A 9,742-nucleotide genomic window follows, 5' to 3' on the forward strand; every position below is an offset into this window, starting at 1 on the left:
ATGGGTGCAGAACAGTTGATTCCGAAAATCAATTAAATTAGGATTTAGCTGTGGAGGGGTAATGTTCTGATGTGAGATACATACTATGCCCAGTTCACAATTTAAAAATGTTGTGATATGTGTCTATCTGAGAGAAATTCCCAGGAGTGCGGAAAGTGTACAATTGAAATGTACAACCGCACCTTAAAATGTAATAAAATCAAAGAAATTGATTTATGGTTTTTTTTTTTCATTTTTCACCACAAGAGGCAAAAACATGCTGTAAAATAGGAAGCCTTACTCGCCAAAATAAAGGTGTAGAAAGTCAGCTGGGAATTTTAGTTTGGATCACCGCCGAAAGTCGTAAAAAAAAGCTAATAAAAATTCGTAAGCAGGCAGCCATAACTCATAAGCCATGTCACAAGAACTTTACGTTCAATCGTTAACTTTTTTTTATTATTTTAGAAAATTGCCAATAAAAGAAAACGTTCGGGAATAAAAATACATTTTCTAAATTTAAAACAAATTATCTCGCATCAAACGATAAACAAAAATGAACGCTATCTCAAGCGCAACGATGATGTGAAAATGTGTTCTTTATATTAAATTTTGTTTGCCTTTTATTTTATTTATTCAAAATCCTCGTGTATTTTTAGTTTTGAATGGTGTAAAAATATTGCACCAACGTCATATTTCAAAATCATGAGAATCAAGGCTTTGCTGAAATGTCCATTTGTATAGATACACCCCAAATTAATTTCATTTCAGACTAGATAGCAAGGCAAGTTTAATGAAAGTACCAACTTATTTTCCCAAGGTGATTTAGGTTTGCAAATTATGTAGCAAAAAGTTAATAGATTAGTCTTTCAAAAATTCATTTGAAATAATCAAATTAATTATGTTTGCATTCCAAAATTCCAAGTTCTAATTAATGCTTTAATGTACCGTACAAAGGTGTACATCCCAAAATTAATTTGATGCTCCTGTGGATATTCGAATAGCCTGTCGCCAGCAGAAAGTGCGATGGAAACGGACCCGCAGAACATGGGAGTGGGAGGGATTCCCTTACCTTTATAGTCGACATGACAATGTTTGTCATTTGCGCTTCATTTGGTTTTTGCCAGTTCTGGGTGGTTGTTGGCGATTTCGTTCATGTCTAAGTCAGACGATGATGTTTAATCTTTTAAAAGCCGAGCTACCCTGCTTATAACAGTTACATATACTTGCACAATCGGGATTCACATGGTACTACCGGAAACAAAATTTTAGCGTCACCAAAATTATCTTGCACACATTTTTGTTTCTCAGCTTAACAACGTCTTACTCAAACACAATAATACAAACGATAAACGGCACCCGAAACGAATAAATATCTTTCCCGAAAGGACTGAATCTCTGAATTGTAAAGCTGGAAAAACATCGATGTTTGCTTGCATAGATGTATTTGAGAACATATTAATCGATGTTTTTAAAATTAATAAATGGGTTTTTCAGTCCTAACCTTTATTTGAAATTATTCAAGAAAAGGTTTTTGTTTAGAAAAACAAGTTTGTTGACTGTAACCGACTTCAGGCAGCTCCTGCGATCGATTGTAACTTGGCCACTGCTTTGCTTTGCAGTAGACTTAAATTCTGCCATGTTTTGTGGACTCATCTAAAACAAAATCATTATTGGTCAATTATTATTAAAACTGTTAATGGAACTTACCTTATAAGGTAATAGAGAATCACAATCCTCAAAGCATTCCGACTTTCAAGGTTCTGCCTAAGGCTGATAATTGAGTCTGCTCTGAAAGACTTAACCCTTACAGATACTTTCTCCTACCTTTCTCTCTCGTCTGCAGCGAACACCACCAGTTATGTTCTAAAGCAGAAGTACATATAAACACTTAATACTTACATACATAAAACAAAATTTAAGTTACAAACTCACCCTCCTTCGAGTTTCTCCAGAAAAGTGAAAATAATTGATGTTTGCCAAGTGAACATCGATGTGCACAAGTTGAACTTGCTAAAATTTTAGCAGTTCAGCAACCAGTGGCTGCTGAAAATTTGTAAAATATTTCTGCTGAATTTTCAGCAATTCAGACTGGAAATTTCCGAAACGTCTGAATCTGTAATTTTGCTGAAAATACGGCAGAAACATACTGAACATTTTCAGCAGCCACTGAAAGCCAGATCGACAAACAGTTACACCAGCGTAAGAACTTTATTCATTCTAGTGTGACCGGTTTTCGTCGATCTGAGTTCTAGGCCTAACGGTCTTACTGTCAGTCAGCTGGGCTTGTTGCAACTATATTTAAGCATTATCATTGAAGTACGTACTATTTAACAATGTAAAATTATGAATTACAATCTGTTTAATGTTTTCAACTATTTTTTGGACCGCGTTCAACAAAAGTGGCATATAAATGGATCGGGAACATTTTGTCGTCAACATTGTATTATGAAGTACATTTTGTTGAGTTTTTGGGTTTTACCGTCCATTTTTTAACCTCAAAAGATTAAATTTTTTATTCTTTACGCCGGGGCCTGACCCGTTCACCCAGAGAAATCTGGCAACGCTTTGCAAATTTTCTGGTATGTTTTGAGCAACGGGGTGAAAAAAGAGACTGACGAAAAGTGGAGTACTAGGCTGAACTGCTGAAATTTCAGCAACTTTAATTTATATGGAACAGGTGACCGAATTTTAGTATATTTCTGCTAAATCGGGAATACTCAAACTGTATTAATTTGATATAAGTCGGCTGCCATAGGCTTGAAACATGTTTTAGAAAATCGATAGAACTTTTATAGAATAGCTGAAGTATAAAACAAATCAAAATGAAGCAGATCAAGTCGTAATTCTCAGATAGGCAATTAAGTTGCAGTCGAGTGTAAGACCATAAATTTGAAGACAGTCAACATGTAAAATCCATTTCCCAGCTTTATTGGGGCTTCAGTAAGCAAGTATTCGTGGAACAAAGCTTCAGACTTGCCACCATAAAATTGATACTTGAGCTTGAGCAAAACAATAAAAAGAAAATAGTAATATTTAACTGCATTACAACTAATTTATAGGTTTACTCTTTATCAATACGTAACATGATGCATTAAAATGTTGTTCTTGGGTAATACATTAAACCCAAATTTAATGTTTCCGCAAGGAAACCCGAAGTAAGTCTTAGGTAACATGTATGTGCACATTCACAAAGCACGTGTCAACACATTTTTCAAAAGGAATCTTAATGAACCGCTGTCTATCTGATTGCAGGCTGTGGTCTGGTGGTGATGGCAAAATAGGCAAGGACATGGACAAACACAAATCTGCCATTTGTTAATCGAGACACGAACACGCAAATCAAAATCACAAATAAACACGAAAAACAAAGACGCAATCCGAATCAAATGGACTCAGGCACACCTGCGACAAGCTGTCATCATATTTATTTGTTCTCTTCGAAATAAGGGAAAAAGCTATCCATTTTTGTCTTCCACGTGCGAAGAGTCAAATTTGTGTTGATTATCTTGAAGTCTTCATTCTCTTTTGAGAGATTTAAAGATAAAATATATATTCTTAAACTTAAAACATGCTTACCTTTAGGAAATATTAGTTTTTCCAGAACTTAAATAACCCCTCCTTTTGTCTCGTGCTTATTATCCGATAGATTAGTAACTTCTATCCCTTGAAAATGGACCGGCAATAAAGTTGTCGCCTTATTCAGGGTATTCTGCCTTGCGTTGTTTTTGTTGAGCAATTGGATTCGTACATTTTAAACACTATTTTACAAACACAGTTACACTACGTTTTGGTTTTGAATAAGTTGAATGTAATGCTGTAGATAAATATTACATTTTATTGGGTGCCGTCAAGTTTAAGTAACAAAATGCTTGGTTTGTTTAAAAATATTATTGTTGTTCTCAATGCTCTGATGCGTTGCACTTGTTGTACCGCGACTTTTTGCGAATTTCACTTGTTGTAAAAATGGCCTTCGTTTTTCAAAACCGATTAGTTAATAATTATTTTGCGTATCCTAAATTATTTTCTCAACGAACTTTTTCAGTTCTATAAATATCACAAACAAAACATTAATTTCTGAAATCATTTGAAACACTGCCCAAAAAGCCTATTCGGCTGTGAAAATGTATACCTCATATTTTTATTATAGAAATAATAATGAAATTTTAAATTGTGCTTTCTGTTAGTGAGGGGGCACATTTTTGCAAGCTGACGAACATCTAATCAAAACTTTCTGAAGATTTCAGGACAAAGCAATTGGGTATTTTTTTACACCTGAACAGGTATTTCTTCGATTTCATAAATTTGCTTTAATAAATCACCTCATATGAATTGTCAAAACTCTAAAAAAAATGTATCTTATGACCTGTCAAAAAAATTAAGTCGAACAGAGTTAATTGTTAGAATAACGTTTAAGAGGAAAACGATTTCAGAATATTAAATTTTTAAACAAATGCTTTTTTCAATAGCGTTATTCGTACAACTTTTTTCGAACAAATTCAACATTTAAAAATTTATGTTCTGACATATCGATGCAGTTCAAATCAAAGATTATTCATATACACTGACAGATCATCAATATTTCAGAAATCACGTTCCAGTCGCGTTCGAGCATTCGGCAAGACGAACTCACACATTCGCGTGCGGTTATTCCGATTACTTAGTACGAAAGCGCATGAAATATTATCCAAAAAGCACTCTGATCAGAGGGTCCGAGTTTTCCGTCGATTTCTGCATTTCGCGTCCGATTCGTTTGAGATGCCGCGACATTCTGACGTCTCCGGCTCGTTCCCCTGAAAGCGGGCTACCGAAACCGTCCGAATGAACGGCAGTCGGCAGCTGCTGTTGGCCAAGTTAACAGCTCTGTTAGCACTCTTTATTGTTGTGGCAGGTTTTATACATTTGCGTCACGTGCTGCTGGCTGTTGTTGTTGCATTGAACTTGAACTAGAGGCGAAGTTGTTGTCGTTGTGGTTGTTATTGCAATTTTCCTGTTGTTCTGACATTGGCGCGCGTTTCGCCGGCTGTTTATCGCTGGCATTCGGCAGCTTTTCTCACCACGCAGGCGCTCTAAACTGGGAAGACCATATTTTTTAGTTTTTGGTTTAGGATTTCATTTGGTGTGTTGCCGCTGGGGCAGTTCTTGCCAGGCTGGTGCTATAGAAAGATTAAATAGCTCCTGTTCCTGTACTTGCATAAAGTAAAACTAATTATAAATGCGATTTTCAGGGAGCCCATGATGGCAAAAAGCGCAATGTCTTCTATACCGAAATTAAATGTAGAGTTAAATATGATCGGTTGAGGATCTTATGTTATCTTATGTTTCTAGTGCCCTAAATATGAATAATAATAAAAGTAAAAAGGTTAGCTACTGAGTTTTGAGGATAAGTTGACTACGCATTAAAACAAAACAAAAAGCCGCTGCGAAAAATTCCTTGTGTGTTTTGGCATGGCTTGCATTTAAATACATTATGTTTGCTCCTTTCCGATTCTTACCCTGACTTCACTGCAAATGATTGATGTTTACGGGGTTATATACAGTTAGAAGGCCGAAAGAAAATAGTTTTCAGAATATTTTTCTGAGAAAACTTATAAATTTATTGATCTTAAAAATTGTTCACATACTAAGGTAGTTTTTAACTGTATTTAAAGTCTTAAACGAAACGGGATCCTTCGAAATTAAAAAAAAACAAACAGATTTCTTAAAGTAATGTTGAATCTAGTAATTAATCCAAGGAAATATTTATTGTTGAAAAAAAATCTTCGATTAATTACTAAAAAATATATTTAATAGACGACTGCATGTATGTCGAAAACCTGCATTCGAACTCAAAATAAGTTAAAGTAATTTAATGATAAGCTAGACAGGTATGAGTGAGTGTGTTTTCTCACATATTTTTCAGTGGTATAAAACCCGAAAGTAAACGAAATGACCGAATGAGAACGAGAATTATTAGAATGCAAAAACATAATCTGGTTTATGGCTATTAAACAACGCCTAAATGAGATGGTCGAAAAGTCGAGAACATATATTAATTCAGCGGGTAATCAGTGACCAATTTGCGCTACATATGCTGTTAAACCGTTATAATCAAAACACCTACACTAAATAAGCTATAATAATCTTATAGTCGGATTCCATTGGCGCATTCAATCGTACTAGCCTAATGCACATTTATGTACACAGGGCTTCCCCGTAAGCCCGTTTGTCAACAAGCCCAGCAGACTGACAGTAAGACCGTAAGACCAAAACTTCGATCACACTAGAAAGAATAAACTTATTACGCGGGCGTAACTGTTCGTCAATCTGAGTTCTAGCCTAGTAAAAAGTTTATTTTAATTTTTAGAAGTTTATCAAAAACATCAAGCCATTTGTTTTAAATATGAATAATGTTAAAAACTGTTAAAGAATAAAAAAATGTGCAAAGAGGAATTAAGATTAAGTTTGGCAACGTAGTTCTTACAATGAAAAGTAGTTACTAATTAACATAGTTTAACGAATGTTATTTCTTATTTGATTTAAACATTTAAGCAATTTATTAGAAAAATACACATATTTATTATGAATATGGGAAATATTAAAAGTTGACACTAAAAACATTTGTTTTCTAGCTTAAAAATAAAAAATTTGTTTGTAATGATAACAAATTCCTATTTTTATTACAATGCGTAAGTATTTACAATATTAAGATATACGAATATGTATTCATAGCTGGCATCCTTTGAATGCAATCCAAATTTTGTTGTGCTCTTTTTTTTAACATTTGTCCATTCTTTTGCACACACATACACATGTGAATATTCACACAGGGCGTGTGGTCGCGAGGAATATCACTTTAAGGTTTACGGTCGAGCGACGCGGACTTGTTTTAAAATAATAGAAGTGTTTTATGTGAGAGTGGATTAGAGTTGTGATGAAAAGGTGAGTAGGAATTTTTCTAGGTTTTTTCGTTTCTTTTGTGTTTATTCTTATCTTTTTATTTCGTTTTAATTTTATATTCACTTCTCCTACGCTTGTAAACCATGTAGTTTGTACAATTAGAAGCTGCCGCTGAAAAGGCAAATGGAGAATATAGCGTTACTGGCTCATTCAATAATATTGAATCAATATTACCATCAGTCGACTCATTAAATAAAAACGCGGCACCATTTTTACGAGCTTTAAGTTCAGCTTTGACGATCTTAAGTTTGTCAAGCTTCCCAAGTACAGCCGAAGTCTGGTTCATAACGACAGACTAGGCCAGTGGATGAATCACTATTCTCGTAGTCACATTCTAGTAACTTGCGAACCGCATCGGGATGTAGTTTGCACACGTTCGGAACACAATTTGGTGGATGCTAACCAGGGGGCAGCGGACCCCCTACGACATGTTGAGTGCTCGTGGCTACTGGCATTTTCCGTATATATTCAGAAGTTATGAAAGAACTAACATAACATTCGTATGCGTTATGGTTTTCGGCAGTGATTCGTCCAAAACTTCCGGACCTGAGAGTCTGATCATGTTCTGTCATTTCAGGCATTTCTGGCAACATTAATTTAGTAGTATTAGCACCAATTCCCCAGATGTAGTCATATATTGGCTGTGGAATATTATACTCACTAGCACTAATTGCTACTGTGAATCCATCATTCTCTGGAGCTCAGGTATATTGAGGATGTAATTTCCTTGATACAATTGGTAGGCAACTAAAAATTCCGTCATCGCGTGCTGGAAAATTGGAAAAGGGAGGCTTCATGTCATCTTTTGATCCTCAAAATTCTGGCCTTATGTTTTCTTGACGGGTTTGCTTGCACATCCATTTCTCATACAAAGGGTTTCATCCTTAGGAGCTTTTGAGCTGTTACCGTTGTGGATGGTTTAATTTCGGGAGCAGTTTGAGCTTTTCTGCCACCTTGTCCACTTTTGCCATTATTGTTATTATTATTTTTATTATTGCGCTGGGACGGCCGCTGAAAGTTACTTGCCCGCTGGGATGGTAAGCGGGTATTGTCTCCCTGACCAGTTGAAATACCAAAAGTGCTGGTTGAAGCCTCCTTCATTGTAGTTTGCTATCCGACTCGCATTTCGGGCAGACATTCTGCGGCCTCTCTGCTGCTGATCCTGTTCTGCGGGTATTCCACGCTGTTGACCTTGGTTTTTATTGCTGCTTGACGCTATTGTAGGCTTTAGTTATAACGTTGAGCGGTCTAAAAACGACAAGGTTGGAACCTAATGATGAACAATGTCGTAAGTATAATCTTTTCAATAATTTATTATTTTATTTAATTAATAATAATTAGTTTTATCAGCGGGGGACATCCATGATGCTATTCCGAGAATAGGCACAAGCGGTGTTGCGGTCAAAAGTCATTTTAGTTAAGTAATTTTTTGTTGACTGTTTATAAATTTGTTTAATAGAAAAAGCTGCCAATGCAAAATAAAGGATACAGCTATCGAGTTCTGAAGGGAACTATGTAAGGTTAAAAATAATTTAATATAATAATAATGTATTCTTTTGTTGTATTTTTATATGTTCAAGCTTATGACCAAATAAAAAAAAATAATTAACAATATGTCATATTTATTTGAAATACGGTCAATATTAAAACTAATATATATATATTACTATTTAGATTGAACACAAAAATGTTGAAAATAATTATAGGCTTTTGTTTATTGTGAATATGAACTAAATTTGAAATAAATATTGATTCTTATAGAATTGAAGTTTGAAATGTTCAAATCAATTATGAAAAAAGTTACTATGATTTACTACGAGGCATATTTAAATTCAATATTCTTAACTATTTTGGCATATTTGAATCAAATACAAATGGTTTGAATTTACTTTTGCGCATAATTAAATAACAAATAACTATGCGGCATATTTATGTATACTATTTTTATGTGTGGTTCTAAATCGTTAGGATGATTCAATGATTTGAAATAGTGACATTTACTATTTTTTATCAAAAAACAGTGATTATGCACTAACTTTTATTATATTACTTAAAAATACAGATTTTGATTAAACAAAAAAGAAAAAAGTTTACTTTAATTCTTTACCACTCAATTTGTATATTATAATGCTGATGCTCACACATAATAAGGATGATTTTTTTTTTAAATTGGGTGAAAGTTAAATGTATTGCGTGAAAAAGAGAAAGCCAATTACCGATTCACTTTTGCATTTAATTCCGATAGGAAAGCAACTTGCGACCAAACACCAAATTTTTTTAAGTGAGAAAAGCATACTGCAAAAGGAGTTTGTGTGCGCTATACGGCTGGCCATAACAACAAACTTTATTAAAGCGGAAGTGGCCTGCAGTACAGCGGAAGTTCCGGCAGCTAAGTGCTCGTATCTGCCTCTGTGGCTACTGTGCAGATGTGGATTTCAATTAAGTTTTTAAATATTTTTTGAGAATGGTTTTTAAAACATTCCAACTGACCTATTTTATTAGACTAATCAAGCCGGATGAAATACCCGTTCCGTACTACTCTGTAGTATTTAAAAACATTAATTTTTGGTTTAAACGGTATAACGAAAATGTAAATTTAATGTTTTTACCCTGAAAATGTATGCATTATTTATTTAAATCAAATGCGAGTTGAAAGAAATGTTGATTATTAACGCAACATATTGTTTCTGAGATGTGTTAGTTATGTTGGTTTAATCTTAATTAACCGTTTTCTTTAATGGGTCGAATACGACTTTTACATTCTGGAACACGAACAAAGTACTACTTTGAAGATTGTTCACAAATTTAACAATGCGCGAAGACTTGT

At 34.3% G+C, this 9,742-nt stretch overlaps 1 protein-coding gene and 1 long non-coding RNA gene across 8 annotated transcripts in view; one reads left to right on the top strand and one right to left on the bottom strand.

Moving 5' to 3' along the window:
* LOC108137810 (trissin receptor) overlaps window positions 1–5,288 on the bottom strand; it is a 53,753-nt gene extending 48,465 nt beyond the window's left edge. For 2 of the 6 annotated variants that reach the window (XM_041708759.1, XM_041708761.1), the window contains exon 1: window positions 3,556–5,287. The gene's annotated coding sequence lies outside the window, so the exon portion shown is untranslated. Of the gene's footprint in view, window positions 1–3,555 lie in introns of all 6 variants that reach the window. The other 4 variants (XM_041708758.1, XM_017259719.2, XM_017259724.2 and 1 more) reach the window with 4 other exon arrangements.
* A 2,227-nt stretch (window positions 5,289–7,515) lies between these two features.
* On the top strand, window positions 7,516–8,414 carry LOC121467366. 2 transcript variants are annotated; one of them, XR_005977481.1, is made up of 3 exons: window positions 7,516–7,620; window positions 7,804–8,203; window positions 8,257–8,414. It is a non-coding gene; the product is annotated as an uncharacterized LOC121467366 (long non-coding RNA). The 2 variants fall into 2 exon arrangements; XR_005977482.1 differs by having other exon boundaries at window positions 8,266–8,414.
* The last annotated feature ends 1,328 nt before the right edge of the window (window positions 8,415–9,742 follow it).

This window comes from Drosophila elegans, unplaced genomic scaffold (assembly GCF_018152505.1).
Source record: "Drosophila elegans isolate 14027-0461.03 unplaced genomic scaffold, ASM1815250v1 contig_397, whole genome shotgun sequence".
NCBI classification, from domain to species: Eukaryota; Metazoa; Arthropoda; class Insecta; order Diptera; family Drosophilidae; genus Drosophila; species Drosophila elegans.